This window comes from Tupaia chinensis, unplaced genomic scaffold (genome assembly GCF_000334495.1).
Source record: "Tupaia chinensis unplaced genomic scaffold, TupChi_1.0 Scaffold146594_1, whole genome shotgun sequence".
Classification (NCBI taxonomy): Eukaryota; Metazoa; Chordata; class Mammalia; order Scandentia; family Tupaiidae; genus Tupaia; species Tupaia belangeri.
The window spans coordinates 339,949-348,652 of NW_006206449.1; positions in this window are offsets into that span (position 1 = coordinate 339,949).

Consider the following 8,704-nt stretch of genomic DNA (forward strand, 5'->3'; position numbering starts at 1 on the left):
TTCCTTCTCCTCCATTCTCCTCTTGGGATTTTGGGCACACATGTACACATGCCCAGTGTGAGTTTTAAGTCACTGGATCTGGGATTCGAACTGTGGTTGACTATGTGGGAGTCCAGTGATGTAACCATTACACCATCTGCTGGTCCCTTTAAATTATTTCTTATACCTTCAATCACTATAAATCATTACAGCTTGCAAAATGAATTTTCCCAGCATGAATACCCTATATATTAATTCTGCTAAAGATATTATCATACATATTATCATTCACAGATACTTTTCCATTTTTGTGTTCCTTAAATGTTTTGCTTCTTTCTTTTCTCCTTGATTCCCTTCCTGTCACCCTACCCCATTTTCCACCCTCCTCCCACACTGTCTCTACTGTCTGTAATTATTCTCCATGTTTTTATACCTTTCAATTTTTTGGTTTGTGCCCTAGAGCACAGACATTTGGTATGTATTAAGTAGGAAAATACAATGTCTCTCTTTTATAGTCTGGCCTGCTCACTTAACAGTAAATCTTCCATAGTTGTCCACTTTCTATTAAATGCCAAGGTCTCTGTATTTTATGGCTGACAATTTTTCTATAGTGTATAAGTGCCACACTTTTCAATCCGTTAATTTATTTGTGGACATTTGGGTTGGTTTCATGTCTTAGCAATTGTGAAAAAAGCTGCAATCTACAATATATTTAAATAAATTGTTAACTGGAGAGAGAGAGACTAGAAGCTTTTTTAATTTATCTAGTGGTAAACTGGGAAATCTGGGGTGTGTATGCATGTGTGCATGTGTGCATGTGTGTGTGTGTGCATGCTTTAGGGTACAAAAGGAGTGGGGTCACTGATTTGTAACATTGGCAAATTTCATGGTGTAAATATTCCTACCATGGCCTACTTCAAACAACCGATGTGAGACTCACTAGAAAAGCTGGAGGACGTTCTCACAGACTCTCAGGAGCCAGCAGGAGGCCACAGGATTCAGCTTTGGAACAACGCTGCCTAGGTGCACATACAGCCTGGTCCACATCTTATTCCTCAGATGCTTCTTTTTGCTGCTATGTTTTCAGTTACTCCTTTCTTTTCTTTTTAGAGCCTTTCCTTAGTGTTCTCTGCCTAGATTGCTGTTCCTTGAGCCTGGACTTCTCTCATCCTTCAGAACACCTTTCAAACGTTACTTTCTCCTAGGAGCATTTTTTCTGTAAATGGTCTATGTGCTGTAGCACCAAATCTCTCGAGTTACTATCTATCGAATCAACCTTTTCATTTTCTGCACAACAAAAAAGGACAAGTGAAAGTGTCCATTCCATTTTATTAATTTTATTATGGTTGTTGCTTCTCTCTGATAAAACATAAGCTTTAGACAATTAAAGACTGTTTCACCTTTTCACTTCTATATTTTTAGAGCATAATTGAGCTTTCGACACACTAGATACTCAATAAATATTTGTAAGTGAGTAAGTAAAGAAAGAGGTCGTTTATAAGAGCTTCAGTAGCTAGATTCAGTTTGATTAAAAATGCTGGGTAGAAAAATAATCTTTAAAGGAATAGTGGTCTAAAATGTTGACCTGTTTATCAATTAAAGGGATGGCCAGGGGATAAAAGGATTATCTAGGAGAGATAATTATTCAGTCTAAATTCAGGTATAGCTTTAGCGAAAATTTGCCACCTATTTGTTGGACTAAATTAGACTTAGAATTTTTTTAAAAAATAAAAAGAGCCAGTTGGTGGCATGATGGTTAAGGCATGGCCAACTGCACAGTTCAAGTCCTGAACCTGGTAGCTTGGAAAACACTCTGGGCATGTGTATGTGCATGCCCCAAATCCCAAAAGCAGCAACAATGGAGGAGAAAGGATTGGGGTATTAACACTCCTCACAGGAGGTGATTTCTCTCTCTCTCTCTCTTTTTATCTCTCTGGCAAGCGCATGTGCCCTCTGGCAAATTAAACATAAAGGGATCAGCAGTTAGCATAATGGCTATGTCGCTGGACTCCCATGTAGCCGACAACGGTTCGAGTCCCAGACCCAGTGGCTTAAACTCACACTAGGTGCATGTGCGTGCATGCCCAAGATCCTGAGAGGAGAATGGAGGAGAAGGGATTGCGGTGTGGCCATCCCCCCTGGGGGGGTGATTTCTCACTTACTGTCTCTCTCTGTCTTTCTGGCAAGTGCATGTGCCCTATAACCAGCTGGAAGTGGGTTTGGCCTATCACAAAAAAAAAAAAAAAAAAAACAAAAAAAAAACCTCTTCAAAATAAATAAATAAATAAATAATCTCTATATTAATTTTTTTCACATTAAAATTTTTTAGTTAAAGAACAATATGTTCCTTTATCTAATATACACAGATTAAAAGTACAGATGCACTCTTCATAGGTGGAATTATTATTGTAAATTTCACTTCCGAACCCATCATACACTTTCAGAGTAGGGGAGAGAGTAGTAAACCTTTAAGGAGGGTCCTGAGAGATGAGGTACAGCTAGGCAACTTCTGTGTCCTCTGAAGCTCAGTAGGAAACTGCGTCATATCTATTCTCCTCCTTTCCTGCTTTAGTCCACTCTTCCTTGTTCTATGCCCTAAGACTACATTCTCCAAAAATGTATTAGCACTTAAAGTATGCTACAGACATAACTGTTGCAGGAAATACTGTCAAATGTATCACTAGCTACAATTGTTGAATAATTAGGCCCAAAATGATGTTTGTGATGGTCCAGTTTAAAATGAAAATTGGGAGATTTAGCAATGAGTGTCCTAGTCCCTGTTTGTCATTGATTTCTGTTCTCTAAATCTTTTTGCTTGCTTCATGGACAGTGCCCATTTCCATTCCTACTGCATTCTCTACCATGAATCTCAGAAAAATAATAGGGTTAATTGTTTATTTTAGATTGTATAATTGGGACCAGCAGTTAGTGTAATGGCTATGTCACTGGATTCTCACATGGTCAACCATGGTTTGAGTCCTGGACCTGGTAGCTTAAACTCATACCGTGCGTGTGTGTGTGCATGCCCAAGATCCTGAGAGAAGAACGGAGGAGAAGGGATTGCGGTGTGGCCATCCCCCCTGGGGGAGTAATTTCTCGCTTTCTATCTCTCTGTCTCTCTCTGTCTGTCTGGCGAGCACACATGCCCTGTTGCAAAAACCTCTCCGAAAAAAAAAAATTGTATGATTGAATAATTGTCACATGATTTAGTACTTCTTATACTATGCAAATAATGGCTGAAAGAGAGAAAGAGGATAACACACAGAATATTCTTAATATAAGATGCTTGCTTTCTAATATGGAGTATAATACTAGTAGGGTAAATGGAATAAATACATATTTGAGGCTGAACAAGCTAATAATATTTAACTTTAAAAGTGTACCCGATAAAATTCTGAGATAAATCTTATAGGTATTACTTGCAGTTTACATAGGGGAAATAGAGGTTTGAAAAACTTTAGTAATTTGCTAAAAATGTCCATAGCTAACTTCAGAATCTGAATATAAATCTAATGGAGCCAGCAGCTGACGTAACCGCTATATCGCTGGACTCCCATGTAGTCAACCGCAGTTCAAGTCCTGGACCCGGTGGCTTAAACTCACACCAGGCGTGTGTGCGTGCGTGCTAAAGATCCTGAGAGAACAGAGGAGAAGGGATTGTGATGTGGCCATCCACCCTGGGGAGTGATTTTTCATTTTCCATCTCTCTGTCCTTCTCTGTCTTTTTGGAAAGCGCACGTGACCTATAGCAAAAACCTCTCCAAAACAAAACAAAACAAAACTATTAACCTCCAAGACTCTTGTGCTACCTTTTCCATAGAATGTGTGACTTGATAATACCCAAGATAAGAATAAGCAAATACTCTGGGAAAACTAATGATACTAACAAATTACAGATGAAAAGAGATGCTTTAGCATAATGCATAGTTGAGCTGATTAGGAGTTGAGGAGTTTGAATAGATTGGTGTGGCATCTATTTGGCAAACAATGAATCATTGTATTTCAGGAAGCCTTAGAAAATGAGTATGAGAACATTAAAATATGCCTTCATTTGTACTGATCATAGCAGCAGGAGTAGTATGAGTGATGCAATGATGTTAGGAGGAATAGTACTACCATGTGCTTAGGGTCAAACTAATTTTTTTTTTTTGAGAGAAAGGCTTTTGCTAGGGTGCATGTGCTTGGAGAGACAGAGAGAGACAGAAAGAGGGAGATCACCACCCAGGGGGGGGAGTGGCCATGCTACTATCCTTTCTCTTCAATTCTCCTCTCGGGATTTTAGGCATGCATGCATGTACACATGCACACACTCCTATAATGTGTTTCAAGTCTCCGGATCTGAGACTCAAACTGTGGCCAGCCATGTTGGAGTCCAGTGATGGAACCATTATGCCATCTACTGGTTCCAGGTTAAACTAATCTTTGGCTTTTTCTTTATAAGCCAGTCTCAAAATGTAGAGAATCTATTCCTTTTAACTGGAACTGAGGCATACACTACTCTGCACCACTCTTTTTAGACTGTGTTTCACTTTGTTTCCCCAGCCACCCTTGAGTTCATGATTCTCTGACCTCGGCCTCCCTGAGTTGCTGTACTACAGGTGCATGTTATTTCTCCCAGCTTTTATGATGGACCAGGAAGTGAGCCAGGTTTCCCATGTAATCCCAGCCTGCAGAGCACCACAGGTTAGCAGTCCAAACCACAGAGAAAGACCCTGACTAAGCTTTTGATATCTGAGTCAATAACCATCTTCTAAAGTAGACAAGTGTGATAGTGTGATGGTTAATTTTATATCAATTCACTAGGCAATGATACCAGTTATTAGGTTAAGCATTAGTGTATATGTTGTTGTGAAGTTTTTTGTTTTATTTATTTATTTATTTAAATTCTTTTTTTTTTTTTTTGGAGCGGTTTTTGCTATAGGGCGCGTGCACTCGCCAGACAAACAGAGAGAGACAGAGAGACAGAAAGCGAGAAATCACCCCATTCTCCTCCATTCTCCTCTCGGGATCTTGGGCACGCACGCACACGCGCCCGGCGTGATTTTAAGCCACCGGATCCGGGATTCGAACCGTGGTCGACTATGTGGGAGTCCAGTGACATAGCCATTACGCTAACTGCTGGTCCCAAGCTTTTTATTTTTTTAAGATACAATTAATACTTCAATCTGTGGTCTCTAAATAAAGATTAACATTTAAATCAGTAGACTATTAGTACAGCAAATTATCCTTCATAAAGTGGATGGGGCCTATCCAATTAGTTGAAGGCTGTAGGAAGAAAGACCAATTTCCTGAAGAAGGAATTCTTGCTCCTGATTGTTTTCAGACTTAAGACTGTAACATCCAATCCTGCTAGAATTTTAGCCTTCCAGTCTTTCCTACAGATTTCAGACATGCCAACATTCATATTCTTGCAAGGTAATTCCTTAAAATGTATCTTTGGATAAACATGTGAGTGTGTATGTGCATGTGTGCACATATGTGGGTGAACATATATTATTGGTTTTGTTTCTCTGGAGAACTCTGACTCCTACAACTCCATTACCTATTGTTGAAGATTCAAAGCAAACAAGGTGCATCAGGTGGTATATTGGATTTTGTTTTAGTTTATTTATGAAGAGTCCTTTCGTACTTCAAGGATCAACAAAGTAAATGACACAATACGTGGGTGTCACCTAAACGTAGACAGCTGCAGAACTACAGACCCTTTCTGAGAAATTCCTGAAAGACAGCAGTGAAGAAGAATCCTCCCATTGGACAGAAATTTGAGCAACGTGCTTGATTTTTCATTTTGCTTAAAAGGAGAAATGGCTAGACATGAAATTATATACTGATGTTTGGGCTGCAGACAACAGCTTGGCCTATCATTTGGGACTTGTGAGAAACATGACTAGAAAATTGTTGACAATGAAGTCTGAGGATTGGATGTGTGGACAAAGCTTTCTGAATGGGTTAAAAAAAAATCCAGATATTTATGTCCCATGTGCATGAATGATCTCAGCAGACAAGGATTTTAATAATCCAGGGGATAGGATGACTCTTTCTGTGTGTATCAGTGAACTTCTTTCTCTGGCCACTCCTGACATTGCTCAATGGATTCATGAATGATCAGAAATGAAGGTTACACATGGACTCAACAGCATGACTTCTACACACCAAAGTTAACTTGGCTACAACCAATTCTGTGTGCCCAATCCACCAGCAGCAGAGAATAATATTGGGATTCTGACATGGCACAATTTTCCTGGGTTGACCAACCAGCCCTCTGGTGGCAGACTGATAACACTGGACCACTTCCATAATTAAGACCCAGCATTTTAGTCTTAATATAAGAACCTCTAGATACAAATTTGACTACCCTATAATCAATTCTTCTGTCAAAGTTAGCATTTGTGGACTCACAGAATGCCTTATTTATCATAACCTCATAGTATTCCAGACAACATTGCTTCTGATTAAGAAGCTGACTTCACAAGAAATGAAATGCAACCCTGGCTCATGCTCATAGAATTCACTGGTCTTACCACCCGTCTAGTATCCTGAAACAGCTGTCTTGACAAAAATAGCCAAACAGTCTTTCGAAAACTCAGGTGCAGAGTAGTTAGGTGGCAATAACTTGCAAGGCATGGATAAGCTTTTTCAGGTTACACTGAGAATGGGAGAGAAAAAAGAATGTCAAATTCTCCATAGAAAATGATGTATATGGCAATTTCCTAGATATGAGTATCATACATTACATGCATATGTGGAAAACCCATACTGTGAGCTACAGAGATGTACAATAATGGCATCTAAATAATAATTTCTTTAAAAGAAAAAAAGTGATGTTCAATGTAAACCAGCACTCATAGTTCTAAGAATCAAGAGATATAAATCGAAATAGCAAAAATATCTCTTACCACTATGATTCACTAGAAACATATTTGCTTCTGGTCTGCATGACTTTGTGCTCTACTGAATTAGAGGTTTTAATTCCAAAGGGATCTATGCTTCCAACAGATTCATGGGTGCATGAGATAGGGGGACCTGCTCAGTTAGTTTCTCCTTGAACTACAAGAGATCTCTTCATAGATAAACAAGCAAACAGAAGACCGATATGCCATTGGGTTGTGCATGTTTTATGTAAATTTTTAACAGCAGATAATGATATCCTATTAGTTAAGATTCTCCAGAGAAGAAACACAACCAATAAGATGCATGCATGCAGATCTATCCACCCACACTGTATACATATATATGTGTATATAATGTATATGTGCATGTGTGTATGTGTGTGTGTGCAAGTATGGATAGGGAGAAACAGAAATTTTAAGAAATTGGCTCATGCATTCTACAGGCTGGCAGATCTCAAATCTGTAGGGTAGGTTAGCAGACTAGAAATTCCAGCTGGAATCAATGTTGTATTTAGGCAGAATAGAGGCAGAATTTCTTTCTATTCAGGAAACCTTAGTATGTGTTCTTTTTTTTTTTTTTGGCTAGGTTTTTGCTATAGGGTGCATGTGCTTGCCAGAGAGACAGAAAGCGAGAAATCACCCCCCAGCAGGGATGGCCACGCTGCAATCCCTTCTCCTCCATTCTCCTCTTGGGATCTTGGGCACGCACACACACACACCCTGCATGAGTTTAAGCCACTGGGTCTGAGACTCGAACTGCGGTCAACTACATGGGAGTCCAGCGACATAGCCATTACGCTAACTGCTGGTCCCAAGTCTGTGTTCTTAATGTCTTCAAATAATCTGGTGAAGTCCATCTGCATTATGGAGAAAGATGCGCTTTATTCAAAGGCCACTGGTTTGAATGTTAATTACATCTTTAAAAAATACCTTCACAGTAACATGTGGTCAAACAATTGGTGTTTGACCAAATAAGTGAACAACATACACTAACCAAGTGAAACACAACATTGACCATCACAATAAGAATATTCTACATCCTAATAGAAGTAAACACTTAGTTTCTAGCTATCAGATAGCTTTCCAAAATCACATAACTTAAACATGGCAGAACCAGAATAAAAATTCTTTTCTATCTGATTAAAATTCTATACCCCCAGTAGCTTTCTTATGTTGACTGCTTTTTAAATAATTAATATCTTGAATGATACATTCAATCCATAATGTTTTCCACCATTTTACTTGTGTATAATTGAACTTTACATTTTGCAAGTAAAGTTCAGGTTGCTTATATCTGTAATAGATACTCTCCATAGTCCTATCTGCTTTAATGAAAATTAATCATAATTCCTGTACATATAACCATAATGAAAAGCAAAAATAACTATAGGTTTGCTATTGAGAATGAATTATTGAATAAGCTGAACATATCATAGAAGGCTCAGAAATATCGGAATAGAAATGAAAAAAAAGACAAAGCTTTGTCGTATCATCTTAAAGAGGAAAGCTTATTCTTTCTACTATTTTGTTTCTATTTCAGCAATACATGGTATTATATGTAAATACATTAAAAATTAAATGTTCACAGATATGTTTAGTTACTTTTTAGAAAATCTTTTGTATACACATATATCTTTTAAAGCTTTTAAACCTGCTACGATTTTTCATAGTATCATCCTTTCGGTATATTTATGACTTAGCTATTTTTCTTAAAGGAAATTTTTACTTTTCATGTAAATGTAAGCTTTGGTTAGTTTTGTTTGTTTTTCTTCACACTCTGATCTCTTGTCTGAGTTCTATGTGTTCTAAGATAACATTATATATATATATATATA